Here is a 17429-nt window from a genome sequence, read left to right as displayed (position 1 = left end):
TTCTGTTCTTGTAGTACTTTTGTCTATGTGTAGTATCAGATTAATCCAACTTCATAAAATGAGTGGGGAAGGGTTTCCTCCTCTTCCATTTTTGGAGGAGTTTGAAGAGGATTTATGTTAATTCTTTAAAAGTAATTCATTAGTGAAATCATCTAGTCCTGGGCTTTTCTTGCTTGTCAGGTTTTTAATTACAAAGCTATTCTCCTTAGTAGTTATTGTTGTATGTAAATTTTCATTGTCTTTATGATTCACTTTTTTATAGTGAAAAATTTATATTTAGATTTAGCCAGCTGGACTCAATTTACATGACCCCAATTTTGTTGGCAACATCCAAAGTATCAAAGTCAAGAGCCAGTAAAACATATGCCTTTTTATCTCCTTTGTGTCTGATCACGGTGTTGACCTTGGCCATTTCAACGTCATAGAACTTCTTCACAGCCTCCTTGATCTGGTTCTTATTGGTCTTGACATCCACGATGAACACAAGTGTGTTTCTATCTTCTGGTTTTTTTATTGCTAACTCAGTAGTCAAGGTGAACTTGATGATGGCATGATGGTTAAATTTGCTTCTCCTGGGGTCACCTTTTTGAGGATATTTGGGCCGTCTTTGGAGACACAGTGTCTTGTACCATGGGAATGTAGGTGATGTGTCAATCTTCTATTTTTGTTACTGTGGATGCTTTTCAGCACCACTTTCTTGGCCTTAAAAGCTTTGGCTTTGGTTTTGGGAGGAGCAAGGGCTTCCTTCTACACCTTTGGCACCATCTTCATAAAAGAATGATTCACTTTTTCTAGGAATGTGTGTGCTTCTAGGAATTGTGCTTCCAGGAATTTGTGTATTTCATCTAGATTATCCAATTTTTTAGTACACTATTATTCAAAGAACTTCCTTATAATCCTTTCTATTTCACTAAATTTCATACTAATATCTTTACTTTTATTTATGGTTTATTAACTTGAATCTTCTCTCTTTTCGTGAATCCAGCTAAAGATTTATTCATTTAATTGATCATTTCTAAAAAAAAAAAACAACTTTTAGTTTCATATTTTTCTCTATTTTTTCTAATATTTATTTTATTTACCTTTATTCTAATTGTTTTAAATTTCTTTACTTCAGATAACTTTAGGTTTAGTTTATTCTTTTTTCAGTTGCTTAAGTTGTAAAGTTGGATAATTGTTTTGTTGTAAAGTTGGATAATTGATTTGAGATATATTTTCTTTTTTATATATGTGTTTATACTCATAAGTGTTCCTTCTAGTACTGTTTTCACTGCACCTGTGATAATTATATGTCACTGCACTAGGTATGGGAAGCCCAAATTAAACACTATTTCTGGGTTTTTCTCTGAGGGTGTTTAAAGATTAGCATTTCAATCAATGGAGTCAGTAAAGTAGATTGTTCTTCCCAATGTGAGCAGTCATCATCCAGTGTTGAGGGCCTGAACTGGATAAAAAACAGAGGGGGAGAAATTCACTCTTTGCTTCCTGTATGCTTGAGCTAAGACAGCAATCTTTCTTGCCGCTATCTCTCCTGGTTCTCAGGCCTACAGATCCAAACTAGAATCTGTTATCAGCTCCCTTAGTTCCTGGGCCTTCTGAGACTGAAATATACTACTGGCTTTTCTAGATCTCAGGCTTGCATATGCCAGATCAAAGGATTTCTTAGCCTCCACAATTGCATGATCCAATTTCCTTATAATAAATATTTTATTATATATAGGCATCTTATTGGTTCTATACTCTAGGCAACCTTTATACAACATTCATGTAGTTTTAAAATATTGTGTTTTAATTTCAATTGTCTGAAGGTATTTTCTAGTTTTTTGGTGGTTTATTCTTTATTATTGTTAAGTGTGTGTTGTTCACTTTCTATATTTTTGTGCATTTTTCAGTTATCCTTTGTTATTGATTTAAATACTCTTTCAATTGGTATCTGAAAGGATAATTTTAATATTTAAATATTTTTAAAATATTAACACTGGTGTTTGGTCTTAAAATATGGTATAAACTGAAGAATTATTAATGTTCAGGTAAGAAAAAAATGTGTATTCTGTTCTTGTTGGTTGAAGCGTTCTCTATATATTCATGCCAAATGGACTTTTAGTGTTGTTGAATCTTCTACTTATTGTTCTTCTGATTGTGTTATCTGTTATTTAAAGCATGGTGTTGAAGTCTATGAGTTTTATTGTAGACCTGTCTATTTCTCCTTTAAATTCTGTCAATATTTACTTCTTATACTTTGGAGCTCTAATGTTTGGTATATATATGCTTATTATTGTTCTATCTTCTTCATGTTGACATTTAATGAAAGCATAATGTCCATCTTTCTCTCTTGTAGAATTTTTTTACTTAAAACTACTTTTCTAATACTAATATGGCCACCGCTATTCTTTTTTGCATAGAATATTTATTTCTATATCTATTTCTATTTGCATAGAATATCTTTTTCCTTCCTTTCACATTCAACATATTTGTGTCTTTAGATGCATAGTGTATCTTCTGTAGACAGGATAGGGTTGTTTCATTTTTTTAAAAAAAATCTGCAAATTTCTATCTTTTGATTGTAAAATTTAGTTATTTCACATTCAAATAAATTAATAAGGGAAGACTTACTTTTGCCATCTACTTACTTGCATTTTGTAGCTCTTAGATGTTTCCCACCCTTAATTTCTTCCATTACTGTGTGTGTGTGTGTGTGTATGTGTGTGTGTGTGTGTGTGTCTGTGTGTGTGTGTGTGTGTGTCTTTGATTTTTGTGGTGACACACTTTGATGCTCTTGCAATTTCATTTAAGCTCTACTCCATAGATGTCTTCTTTGTGAATACCATAGCGATTACATTTAAAATCCTAAAGTAACATCAGGTTAATTTGGGTTGATATCAACTTAACTTCAATTGCATACAAAACTTCTATCCCTCCACTGTTTTGTACCACTGCCACTATGTTATTGATGTAACAAATTGTGTATTCATACATTGTGTATCCATTAATGGATTTATAAAACATTTTATTATTTTTCTTTTACATCCCATAGAAAATAAATGTGGAGTTAGAAAACAATTTAAGTAATACTGTATTTTTTTTATCTGCTTCAACCTATGACCGTTATATGTTCTCTGGCTCTGAGTGACTGTCTAGTGTACTTTTTTTTCAATATATGAAATTTATGGTCAAATTGGTTTCCATAGAATACCCAGTGCTCATCCCAACAGGGGCCCTTCTCAATACCCATCACCCACCCCCCATCAACCCTCAGTTTGTTCTCAGTTTTTAACAGTCTCTTATGCTTTGGCTCTCTCCCATTCTAACTTCTTTTTTTGTCCTTCCCCTCCCCCATGGGTTTCTGTTAAGTTTCTCAGGATCCACATAAGAGTGAAAACATATGGTATCTGTCTTTCTCTGTATGGCTTATTTCACTTAGCATAATACTCTCCAGTTCCATCCACGTTGCTACAAAGGGCCACATTTCATTCTTTCTCATTGCCACGTAGTACTCCATTGTGTATATAAACCACAATTTCTTTATCCATTCATCAGTTGATGGACATTTAGGCTCTTTCCATAATTTGGCTATTGTTGAGAGTGCTGCTATGAACATTGGGGTACAAGTGCCCCTATGCATCAGCACTCCTGCATCCCTTGGGTAAATTCCTAGCAGTACTACTGCTGGGTCATAGGGTAGGTCTATTTTTAATTTTCTGAGGAACCTCCACACTGCTTTCCAGAGCGGCTGCACCAATTTGCATTCCCACCAACAGTGCAAGAGGGTTCCCGTTTCTCCACATCCTCTCCAGCATCTATAGTCTCCTGGTTTGTTCATTTTGGCCACTCTGACTGGCGTGAGGTGATATCTGAGTGTGGTTTTGATTTGCATTTCCCTGATGAGGAGCGACGTTGAGCATCTTTTCATGTGCCTGTTGGCCATCCGGATGTCTTCTTTAGAGAAGTGTCTATTCATGTTTTCTGCCCATTTCTTCACTGGGTTATTTGTTTTTCGGGTGTGGAGTTTGGTGAGCTCTTTATAGATTTTGGATACTAGCCCTTTGTCCAATATGTCATTTGCAAATATCTTTTCCCATTCCGTCAGTTGCCTTTTACTTTTGTTGGTTGTTTCCTTTGCTGTGCAGAAGCTTTTTATCTTCATAAGGTCCCAGTAGTTCATTTTTGCTTTTAATTCCCTTGCCTTTGGAGATGTGTCAAGAAATTGCTACGGCTGAGGTCAGAGAGGTCTTTTCCTGCTTTCTCCTCTAGGGTTTTGATGGTTTCCTGTCTCACATTCAGGTCCTTTATCCATTTTGAGTTTATTTTTGTGAATGGTGTGAGAAAGTGGTCTAGTTTCAACCTTCTGCATGTTGCTGTCCAGTTCTCCCAGCACCATTTGTTAAAGAGACTGTCTTTTTTCCATTGGATGTTCTTTCCTGCTTTGTCAAAGATGAGTTGGCCATACGTTTGTGGGTCTAGTTCTGGGGTTTCTATTCTATTCCAGTGGTCTATGTGTCTGTTTTTGTGCCAATCCCATGCTGTCTTGATGATGACAGCTTTGTAGTAGAGGCTAAAGTCTGGGATTGTGATGCCTCCTGCTTTGGTCTTCTTCAAAATTCCTTTGGCTATTCGGGGCCTTTTGTGGTTCCATATGAATTTTAAGATTGCTTGTTCTAGCTTTGAGAAGAATGCTGGTGCAATTTTGATTGGGAGTGCATTGAATGTGTAGATAGGCTTGGGTAGTATTGACATTTTGACAATATTTATTCTTCCACTCCATGAGCACGGAATCTTTTTCCATTTCTTTATATCTTCTTCAATTTCCTTCATAAGCTTTCTCTAGTTTTCAGGATACAGATCTTTTACATCTTTGGTTAGATTTATTCCTAGGTATTTTATGGTTCTTGGTGCAATTGTGAATGGGATCACTTTCTTTATTTGTCTTTCTTTTGCGTCATTGTTAGTGTATAAGAATGCAACTGATTTCTGTACATCCATTTTCTATCCTGCAACTGTGCTGAATTCATGTATGAGTTCTAGCAGACTTCTGGTGGAGTCTATCGGATTTTCCATGTATAATATGTCATCTGCAAAAAGTGAAAGCTTGACTTCATCTTTGCCAATTTTGATGCCTTTGATTTCCTTTTGTTGTCTGACTGCTGATGCTAGAACTTCCAACACTATGTTAAACAACAGCGGTGAGAGTGGACATCCCTGTCGTGTTCCTGGTCTCAGGAGTTTTCCCCCATTATGGATGATGCTAGCTGTGGGCTTTTCATAAATGGCTTTTATGATGTTTAAGTATGTTCCTTCTATCCCAACTTTCTCGAGGGTTTTTATTAAGAAAGGGTGCTGGATTTTGTCAACGGCCTTTTCTGCATTGATTGACAGGATCATATGGTTCTTTTCTTTTATTAATGTGATGTATCATGCTGATTGATTTGCAAATGTTGAACCAGCCCTGCATCCCAGGAATGAATCCCACTTGATCATGGTGAATAATTCTTTTTAAATGCTGTTGCATTTGATTTGCTAGTATCTTATTGAGAATTTTTGCATCCATATTCATCAGGGATATTGGCCTGTAGTTCTCTTTTTTTACTGGGTATCTGTCTGGTTTAGGAAGCAAAGTAATGCTGGCTTCATAGAATGAGTCTGGAAGCTTTCCTTCCCTTTCTATTTGTTGGAATAGCTTGAGAAAGATAGGTATTATCTCTGCTTTAAATGTCTGGTAGCATTCCCCTGGGAAGCCATCTGGTCCTGGACTCTTATTTGTTGGGAGATTTTTGATAACGGATTCAATTTCTTCGCTGATTATGGGTCTGTTCAAGTTTTCTATTTTTTCCTGTTTGAGTTTGGAAGAGTGTGGGTGTTTAGGAATTTGTCCATTTCTTCCAGGTCGTCCAGTTTGTTGGCATATAATTTTTCATAGTATTCCCTGATAATTGCTTGTATTTATAAGGGATTGGTTGTAAGAATTCCATTTTCATTCATGATTTTATCTATTTTGTTCAAATACCTTTTTTTTTTTGAAAAGCTTGGCTAGAGGTTTATCGGTTTTGTTTACTTTTTTCAAAAAACCAATTCTTCATTTCATTGATCTGCTCTACAGTTTTTTTTTTAGATTCTATATTTTTTAATCTGCTTCTGATCCTTGTCATTTCTCTTCTGCTGTTTGGGGTGTCTTTTCTGTTCTGCTTCTATTTCCTTTAGATGTTCTGTTAAATTTTGTATTGGGGATATTTCTTGTTTCTTGAGATAGGCCTGGAATGCAACGTTATTTTCCTCTCAGGACTGCCTTCGCTGCATCCCAAAGCGTTTGGATTGTTGTATTTTCATTTTCATTTGTTTCCATTTATTGTTTAGTTTCTTCTCTAAGTGCCTGGTTGATCCATTCATTCTTTATTAGGGTGTTCTTTAACCTCCATGCTTTTGGAGGTTTTCCAGACTTTTTCTTGTGGTTGTTTTCAAGCTTCATCGCATTGTGGTCTGAAAGTATGCACGGTATGATTTCAATTCTTGTATACTTATGAAGGGCTGTTTTGTGACCCAGTATGTGATCTATATTGGAGAAGGTTCCATGTGCACTCGAGAAGAAAATATATTCTGTTGCTTGGGATGCAGAGTTCTAAATATATCTGTCAAGTCCATCTGATGCAGTGTATCATTCAGGGCCCTTGTTTCTTTATTGATCCTGTGTCTAGATGATGTATCCAATGTTATAAGTGGAGTATTAAAGTCCCCTGCAATTACCACATTCTTATCAGTAAGGTGGCTTATGTTCATGAGTAATTGTTTTATATATTTGGGGGATCCTCTATTCGGCACATAGACATTTATAATTGTTAGCTCTTCCTGATGGATAGACCATGTAATTATTATATAATGTCCTTCTTAATCTTTTGACACAGCCTTTAATTTAAAGTCTAGTTTGTCTGATATAAGGATGGCTACTCCAGCATTCTTTTAACTTCCAGTAGCATGATAGATAGTTCACCATCCCCTCACTTTCAATCTGAAGGTGTCCTCAGGTCTAAAATGAGTCTCTTGTAGACAGCAAATAGATGGGTCTTGTTTCTTTATCCATTCTGATACCCTATGTCTTTTGGTTGGCACATTTAATCCATTTACATTCAGTGTTATTATTGAAAGATACGGGTTTAGAGTCATTGTGATGTCTGTATGTTTTATGCTTGTAGTGATGTCTCTGGGACTTTGTCTCACAGGGTCCCCCTTAGGATCTCTTGTAGGGCTGGTTTCGTGGTGACAAATTCCTTCAGTTTTTATTTGTTTGGGAAGACCTTTATCTCTCCTTCTCTTCTACATGACAGACTTGCTGGATAGAGGATTCTTGGCTGCATTTTTTTTCTGTTCATCACATTGAAGATTTCCTGCCATTCCTTTCTGCCCTGCCATGTTTCATGTAGACAAATCCATCAGTCTTATCAGTCTCTCTTTATATGTCACAGCACGTTTATCCCTAGCTGCTTTCAGAATTCTCTCTTTATCCTTGTATTTTGCCAGTTTCCCTATGATATGTCGTGCAGAAGATCGATTCATGTTACGTCTGAAGGGAGTTCTCTGTGCCTCCTGGATTTCAGTGCCTTTTTCCTTACCTGGTTCAGGGAAGTTCTCAGCTATGATTTCAAGTACACCTTCAGCACCTTTCCTTCTCTCTTCCTCTTCTGGAATCCCAATTATGTGTATATTATTTCGTTTAATTCTGTCTCTTAATTTTTCTCCCCTCATACTCCTGGATTTTTTAATCTCTCTTTTTCTCAGCTTCTTCTTTTTCCATAATTTTATCTTCTAATTCACCTATTCTCTCCTCTGCCTCTTCATTCCGAGATGTGGTCACCTCCATTTTATTTTGCAGCTCATTTATAGCATTTTTTTAGCTCCTCATGACTTTCTTTTTCCCTTGATCCCTGTAGTAATAGAGTATCTGCTGTTCTCTATACTTTTTTCAAGGCTAGCGATTAATTTTATAACTATTATTTTAAATTCATTTTCTGCTATATTGCTTCAATCGTTTTTGATCAGTTCATTAGCTGTCACTACTTCCTGGAGTTTCTTTTGTGGAGAATGCTTCTGTTTCATCATTTTGGATAGTCCCTGGAGTGGTACAGAACTTCAGGGCTCTTCTTCTGTGCTTTCTGGAGTAACTTCCGTTGGTAGGTGGGGCCGCAGTCAGACCAGCTGTCTGCCCCCAGCCCACTTCTGGGAACACAGTCAGACTGGTGTGTACCTTATCTTCCCCTCTCCCAGGGGCAGGACTCACTGTGGAGTCATGTGGCCTGTCTGGGCTACTTGCACACTGCCAGGCTTGTGGTGCTGATTCGATGGCATCTGGTGTCTTAGTGGGGGTGGATCTGCAAGGTGCACAGGGGCAGGAGGGGTAGGCTCAGCTCACTTTGCCTTCAGTTGTCCACTTCTGGAGGAGCCCTGTGGCACCGGGAGGGAGGCAGACCTGTCGGAGGGATGAATCCGCAGAAGCACAGCATTGGGTGTTTGCGGTGAAAGCAAGTTCATGTCGGGTTCCCTTTGGGATTTTGTCTGGGGGATGGGCAAGGGAGATGGTGCTTCCCAGCGCCTTTGTTCCTCCGCCAAGCTGAGCTCTGTCCTCCAGGGCTCAACAACTGTCCCTTTCGTTGTCCTTTAGCCCTCCTGCTCTCTGCTCTCCAAGCAGAGCTGTTGACTTCTAATATTTCAGATGTTAAGTCCCACTGGCTGTCAGAACACACTCCGTCTGGCCCCTCCACTTTTGCAAGCCAGACTCGGGGGCTCTGCCTTGCCAGGTGGACTGACTGCCCCTCTACTTCCCTGGCTCCCTCCTGACAGTCCATGTAGCTAGCACCACCTCTCCACCCTTCCTACCCTCTTCTGTGGGCCTCTCATCTATGCTTGGCTCTGGAGAGTCCCTTCTGCTATCTTCTGGCAGTTTTCTGGGTATATTGGGCAGATGTGGGTGGAATATAAGTGATCAGCAGGACGCAGTGAGCCCAGCCTCCTATGTATTTTGATTGGAGTGTTTAGTCCATTTACATTTAAAGCTATTATAGATGGGTATGTAATAGTGGCATTTTTAACTTGTTTTGTTGTTTTTGTTTCTGGAGATTTTCTCTGAACCTTTCCTATCTTTGTCATTTTGGTCTCTCCTTTTCACTCTAAGTGGACACTTTAAAATATCTTGCACAGCTGGTTTAGTGGTTATGGACTCCTTTATTTTTTATTTGTCTGGGAAACTCTTTATTTCTCCATCTATTCTAAATGACAGTCTTGTTGGATAGAGTATTCTTTGCTGCAGATTTTCCCCATTCAGCATCTGAATATACCATGCCATTCTCTTTCCTTTGCCCATTTTTCATTAGATTTTTTGTTTGTTTTTGCTATTGAATTATATGATTTCTCTCCCTCTGTCTCTTTCTCTCTCTCTCTCTCCCTCCCTATTTCTCTGTACACACACACACACATACACACACACACACACAAGTTATTTAACCTTTTTTTCGGTATCTGATTTGCAAATATTATCTTTCATTCAGTAGTTTTCTTTTCCGTTTTATTGTTTCTTTTGTTGTGCAGAAGGTTTTTAGTTTTGATATATTCTCTTTTATTGATTTTTTTAATTGCCTGTGTTTTTGGTGTCATATCTAAAACAAATTTTTACCAAGACCAATGGCAAGTTTTTTTTACTCCCTGCTGTATTTTGTTTTATGATTTTAGGTCTTATTTTAAGTCTTTAATCCATATGAGGCTAATTGTTTTCCATTTAATTTTTTTAATTTTTTTAAAATTTTATTTTTTAATTATTTTATTTTTTTTTAATATAATTTATTGTCAAATTGGCTAACATACAGTGTGTAAAGTGTGGTCGTGGTTTTTGGGGTAGATTCTCATGGTTAATTGCTTACATACAACACCCAGTGCTCATCCCAACATGTGCCCTCCTTAATGCCTCTTTTCCCTCTCTCCCATTTTCCCCTCTCCCCTACCCCTACCATCCCATCAACCCTCAGATTGTTCTCTGTATTTAAGAGTCTTATGGTTTGCCTCCCTCCCTCTCTGTAACTATTTTTTTCTTCTTCCCTTACCCCATGGTCTTCTGTTAAGTTTCTCAAGATCCATATATGAGTGAAAACATATGGTATCTGTCTTTGACTGACTTATTTCACTCAGCCTAATACCTTTCAGTTCTATCCACGTTGCTGCAAAGGCATGATTTCATTCTTTCTCATTGCCAAGTAGTATTGCATTTTATACATAAACCACATCTTCTTTATCCACTCATCATTTGATGGACATTTAGGCTCTTTCCATGATTTGGCTATTGTTGAAAGCGCTGCTATAAACATTGGAGTACATGTGCCCCTATGAATCAGCACTCTTAATTTATGTGTGTTATAAGACAGTTGTCCAATTTCAGTCTTCTTTACATGGTTATGTTGTTTTCCCAGTACCATTTATTGAATTCTTTTTCCTTTCCCCAATGAGTATTCTTGGGTCCCTTGTTAAATGTTAGTTTACCATATATACGTGGGTTGGTTTTGTGGTTTGTTTTTTTGTGTGTGTGTGTGTTTTTTTGTTTGTTTGTTTTTAATCCTAGTGAGGAATATAAAACACAAAGGGCAAATACATTCCTTGTTTAGAAAAATGACATCTTCGGGGCGCCTGGGTGGTGCAGTCGGTTAAGCGTCCGACTTCAGCCAGGTCACGATCTCGCAGTCTGGGAGTTCGAGCCCCGCGTCAGGCTCTGGGCTGATGGCTCGGAGCCTGGAGCCTGTTTCCGATTCTGTGTCTCCCTCTCTCTCTGCCCCTCCCCCGTTCATGCTCTGTCTCTCTCTGTCCCAAAAATAAATAAACGTTGAAAAAAAAATTAAAAAAAAAAAAAAAGAAAAATGACATCTTCAAGTGTTATGCTATGTTAAAAAGTTAAAGGGACTATAAAAGTAGATACTTGTAACTAAAAAATGTGAAAATAAACATATGTCTGGAATACACATATTAGAATAAACTAATAGAAGAGCTTGTAAACAACTTGATTGAATTAGTGTGGGATATAATGTGATGTTGAATATTTTTCTAAAAGCTTGCTTTGACAGTAAAAACAATACATCACAGAATTTTTCCTAATCAAATGGAAATAAATCACAATCTCTATTCTTATAATAAAAACCTTGCATTAATTTTGCTTTCTGGTGTGCTACTGTTATTCAAGAAGTGATTTTAAAGATTAGAATTTCTAGGGCACAATAACCTATTTTAAAATTATCTGGCAAGTTGCCCTATGCTCAGCAACAACTCCATTGCTTTAAGACAATTTTTTAACAAACTTTTCAAAGCTTCATTGCTCTTATTTAAATACTGTATTGTACTACAAACAACTAGTTCAAAATGTAATCAACAGGAGATATGATGATAAAAATGCAATTAAAACATAAAAGTTAACAACATGACAAAAACACCACAATTGTCTATATATCCTTAGCTTTCATTTACAATATGTGAAGTATAAAACTACAGCAACTATACTATGAAGTTTTTTGGAATAATTAATAATTCCCTTTATCTGGTGTTATAATTCTGTTTAAATTATATTTCATTATGATAAAGTTACACAGTCTAAACTCACAATAGTATTTTGAGAGATTATTACTGAATGTTGCAACTTCTATCTTCTCCTGAGGCACATATGAAACTTATGTATAGTATATACATACTTTGAGAAAAATAAGGTGATAAAATTAAAAGAGCATTTGACTAGGAAGGAGATAAAATGTATTCTACTTCCAGGATAATCACTACCCATCTGTGATAGCTTAAACAAATCATCTTATCTCTATGGGTATAACTTTTATCCTGTACCCAAAATAGTGGATTTAATAGTTTATTATCATATTCAGAGAACAATCATTTATAGAGCATCAAGTACATATCAGATACTGTGCACTGTATTTCAAGTAACCATCACATTCTTTGTGGTTTATAGATAGTAAGAAATAAATTTCATATTGAGACACAGTACACACAAATATACAAAACTGTAATTGAAGCAAACATTTCTTCTGTTTTCTCTTCTCTTTCTATTTTCTTCCTCTTCCTTCTTTTTTCCCCTTTTTTATTCCATTATATTGTAATTAATTTAAACAAAATATTATATTGTATTTAATTAAAAATATTTTTTCAACTTACTAAATATGTTTCATAATCAATAGATGTATCAAAACTACATATAGAAAAACATTAGGTTGGAGAAAAAATAGCATTAGAATAGGAACCTAGGCTCATCTAGTCCCCAGGACACTAGATATGTATCAAATCATCCAAAATACCCCAGAAATCAACCTGAAGAAAGTCAGAACAAACTCCCTAACAAAAAGAGATAAAAGGCCACATCCAAGAAGGTAGGAAATGCAGAGACATGGTTTACAGGAGAAAAGGACTAAGGGTGCTGTGAAAGGGAGGGAGCCATGGTCCAAGAGAATCACAAGAGAGAGAGAGAGAGAGGAACACAAAGAGGACTGAACAAGGAGAATATTTCCCAAAAGTCATTGGCTTGTAAAAAATTGAGGACTGAAATTTGTGAGTTCTTGGAACCAGTCAGGCTTAAAGCTTTCAGTTTCAAAGGTCTGTGGGCTTGGCAGTGATAGAGCATAGAGGGCACTGTGCTGCTCCTGGAAAGAAGCCAAACAATATGGGGGCAGTGTGGAAACAGCAATCTGATGAACACCTGGGTCACACAGGGTGGAGATTGTTCACTCTTCTCAGACCCTATCCCTGTGAAGCAGCTTTCATGGAGAGCCCTCTCTACGAACAAAGGAGCGGGCTGGTGCCAGTTCCTTCCCCTTCCCCTTAGCATAAACAAAAAGCCGCCTGTGGGAAGCAATCCAGCACCAATACTGGCTGCCTGATTTGCTTACACAAAGGTCCATGCCACTGCACTCTATTGGAACTACCATTCTCAGTAAAGTTTGCCTCAGTTCCAGTATGGCTGACCACTTCCCAAAAAGAACAGCACAAATCCCTAGCCACACCACATATCTAAAGCCTCGAGTTTGGAACGTCAGCAGGCTAGGCTGAGATAGAGTCCAGAGGGCACTGCACTATTCCTGGAGAGAACACAGGCAAACAACCCAGGGACAGACAATGTGGAAACACTATTGAAAAACACCTGGGGCACATAGGGAGGTGATTAGTTTTATTCACAAAGCCTGTTCCTGACAGGCAGGTTTCAGGGAAACTCCTCTTTGGGAAAAAAGGAGTTGGCTAGTGTCATTTCCCTCCCTCACTCCTCAGCATAAACACAGAGCCACCTGCAGGAAGCAACATGGTGCTCACACTGGCTGCCAAATTTGTTTACACCAAAACCACTCCCCTGATTTCTGGCAGGACTGCCCCTCTCATCTGAGCTTGGCTCAGTCCCAGGTAAATTGGACTCTCATCTTGAAGACCCTTGCCCATATCATGTCTCCAAATTGGAGAGTTCTACAGGGCCTCAGTTCTTGTGGAAGTGGTATCAGGTCTCATTTCAGAAGAAGACAAGGGCACAACTAGTGAAATCTCACCATATTTAGGCAAGAGACCAAACACTGCTCACATCAGGCAAGGAGAACCTCTGCAGATGAATGGCCTAAAGTGTTGGGCAGCCAAAACACAACAGGAGAGTGCTTTCAGAACACACCAGAGACATTCCCAGAAGCTTCAGGCCCTGGACACTATATGAACTCTTCTTCATAAAGCCATTACTCTCAAGAGCAGGGAACATAATTGGCCTTTCCAACACAGAGAAGAAGGCAGATTTATTTAGACAAAGTTCCAAGACACAGAAATTAATCTGAAATTAAAGACCAAGATAAGGCTACAGCTAGGGCTCTAAGCAAAACAGATGTAAGTGACATGCCTCATGGAGATTTAAAGCAACAATCATAACGTTACTCACGGGGCTTGAGAAAAGAATACACAACAGCAGTGAGACTCTTACCACATAGATAAAATAGGTTTAAAAAGAACCAAACAGAGATAAAGAATGCAGTAAATGAGGTTGGAAACAGGCTTGATGCAATGAACATCAAGCTGGAAGAAGTAGAGGAGGGAATTAGTGACAGAGAAGGAAAAAATAATGGAAAATAATGAAACTGAACAAAAGAGAAACAGTATGGAACAAGAGAATAGACGTTAAGAGACTCAGAGACTGCATGAAACATAACATTCATACTATAGGAGTCCCAGAAAAGAAGACAGAGAAAATGGGGCAGAGAATTTATTTGAGGAAATAATAGCTGAAAACCATCTGTAATTTAGGAATGGGAACAGGCCTCACAAGTACAAAAAGACTAAGACCATCCCACACATATCTTCAGACCACAATGCTGTAAAACTTGAAGTTAACCACAAGAAAAATTTGGAAAGACCATAAATACATGGAGGTTAAACAACATGCTACTAAACAATGAATGAGTCAACCAGAAAATTTAAGAGTAAATAAAAAAATAAATTGAAGCAAATGAAAATTAAACCATGAGAGTCCAAAATCTCTGGGATGCAGCGAAAGTGGTCCTAAGAGGGAAGTACAGAGCAATACGGACTTACCTCAAGAAGCAAGAAAATCTCAAATACAGAAACTAAACTTACACTTAAAGGAGTTAGGAAAGGAAAGCAAATACATCCTAAAGCCAGCAAAATAAAGGAAATATAAGAGATTAGAAAAGAAATAAATGATATAGAAGTCAAAAAAAAAAAAAAGTAGAACAGATCAATGAAATAAGAAGCTGGTTTGTTCAAAGTATTAATAACATTGATAAGCTCCTAGCCAGACTTATCAAAAGGAAAACAGAAAGGACCTAAATAAATAAAATCACTAATGAAAGAGGAGAGATGACAACGAAATGAACAGAAAACACAAACAATTATAAGAGAATACTATGAAAAATTACATGCCAGTGAATTGGGCAATCTGGAAGAAATGGGTAAATTGCTAGAGACATAATCTACTAACACTGAATCAGAAAGAAATAGAAAATTTGAACAGACCCATAAGCAGCAAAGAAATTGAAAAATTAATAAAAACAAATCTCTCAACAAATAAGAGTTCTGGACCAGATGACTTCCCAGGGGAATTCTACCAGACATTTAAAGAAGAGTTAATACTTATTCTTCTCAAACTGCTCCAAAAAGTAGAAATGGAAGGAAGACTTCCAAACTCATTCTATGAGGCCAGCATTACCTTTATTCCAAAGCCAGACAAAGGAGATTTACAAGCCAATATCCCTAATGAACATGGGTGCAAAATTGTGAACAAGATACTAGCAGATTGAATCCAACAGCAAATAAAAAGAATTAGTCACTCTGATAAAGTGGATTTATTCCTGGGCTGTAAGGGTGGTTCCATATTTGCAAATTAATTATCCTGATATATCACATTAATAAAAGAAAGGATAAGAACCATATGATCTTGTCATTAGAGTCAGAAGAAGTATTTGCACAATATACAATTGATTCTTGATAAAAATTCTTAACAAAGTAGACATAGAGGAAACATATCTCAACATCACACAGGCCATAAAAAATACCCACAGGTAATTTCCTCAATGGGGAGAAAATGAGAGCTTTTCCTCTAAGGTCAGGAAAAAGACAGAGATGTCCACTCTCACCATTGTTATTTAACATAGTACTGAAAGTCCCAACCTCAGCAGACAACAAAAAGAAATAAAAGGAATCTAAATTGTCAAGGACACAGCCAAACATTCAAACCTTGCAGATGACTTCGTACTGTATGTAGAAAATCTGAAAGTCTCCAGCAAAAATTTTCTAGAACTGATACACGAATTCAGCAAAGTTGCTGGATACAAAATCAATGTACAAAAATCTGTTGCAGTTATACACCAATAATGAAGCAGCAGAAAGAGAAATGAAGGAACCCATTCCATTTACAACTGCACCAATAACATGAGCTACCTAAGAAGAAACCTAACCAAAGAGGTAAAAAATCTGTACTATGAAAATTATAAAACACTTATGAAAGTAATTGAAGAAGTCATAAATGAATAGGAAAAACATTCCATGATTGTGGATTGGAAGAACAAATATCATTAAAATGTCTGTACTATGCAAAGCAATCTACACATTTAATGCAACCTTTATCAAAATAACGACCAGAATTTTTATCATGGCTAGAACAAAAAAAAATATCTTACAAGTTGTATGCACCACAATAGACCCCAAATAGGTAAAACAATATTGAAAAGGAAAAGAAATCTGGAGTCATCAGAATTCTGGACTTCAAGCTATATTACAAAGCTGTAATCAAGACAGTCTGGTACTAGCACAAAAAAAGACAGATCAATGGAACAGAATAGGTAACCCAGAAATGGACCCACAAAGATATCACCAAATAATGTTTGAAGAAGCACGAATGTACATATCCAGTGGAAAAAAGACAATCTCTTTGAGAAAACTGTCAGTTGAGAAAACTGGACAGCAAACATACAAATAAATTAAATTGAACCACTTTCTTATACCATACACAAAAATAAATTCAAAATGGAAGAAAGACTTAAATGTGAGACAGCAAAATATCAAAATCCCAGAGAAGAACACAGGCACAAAGCTCTGAAATTGGCCATAGCAACTTCTTATTAGATACATCTCTGGAGGCAAGGGAAACAAACAAACAAGAAACATGAATTATTGGGTCTTCATCAAGATAGATAGCTTCTGCACAGGGAATATAATAGTTAAGAAGGCTAAAAGACAGCCTATGACATGGAAGAAGCTTTATGCAAATGACATATCTGGTAAAGGGTTAGTATACAAAATATATAAAGAACTTATCAAACTCAACATCCCCCCCAAAATAATTCAATTAAGAAATAGAAGAGATGTATGTACATTTTTCCCAAGAAGACATCCAGACAGGTAACAGACACATGAAGAGATGCTAAACTTCACACATCAGATAATTACAAATCAAAACAATGATGAGATACCACCTCACACCTATTAGAATGGCTAAAAATAACACAAGAAACAACAGATTTTTGCCAGGATGTGGGAAAAAAGGAAACCTCTTACGGTTTTGGTGGCAAAACAAACTGGCACATCTGTGAAACAATATTTAGGTTCCTCAGAAAATTAAAAATAGATCTACCCTATGATTCTTCAATTGCCCTACTAGGTATTTACTCAAGAGATACAAAAATACTGACTTAAGAGGGCAAATTCACCCCAATGTTTATAGCAGCATTACCAACAATAGCCAAATTATGTAAAGCACACAAATTTCCACTGACTGATGAGTGAATAAAGAAGAGGTGTATATATATATATATATATATATATATATATATATATATACATATATAATTTGGATATATAATATCTATTTCTATTTATATCTTCTGCTGAGAGGGCTGACCAAATCCATGAATAACACTACAATCTCTATCAAA

At 36.8% G+C, this 17429-nt stretch overlaps 1 pseudogene; it reads right to left on the bottom strand.

Moving 5' to 3' along the window:
* Positions 1–301: 301 nt before the first annotated feature.
* On the bottom strand, positions 302–771 carry LOC105259865 (annotated as a pseudogene).
* Between the last annotated feature and the right edge of the window lie 16658 nt (positions 772–17429).

The sequence above is a fragment of the Felis catus genome, chromosome X, assembly GCF_018350175.1.
Source record: "Felis catus isolate Fca126 chromosome X, F.catus_Fca126_mat1.0, whole genome shotgun sequence".
NCBI classification, from domain to species: domain Eukaryota; kingdom Metazoa; phylum Chordata; class Mammalia; order Carnivora; family Felidae; genus Felis; species Felis catus.
The sequence above is the reverse complement of the archived record's forward strand: the minus strand, read 5'-3'. Positions and strand labels throughout refer to the sequence as shown.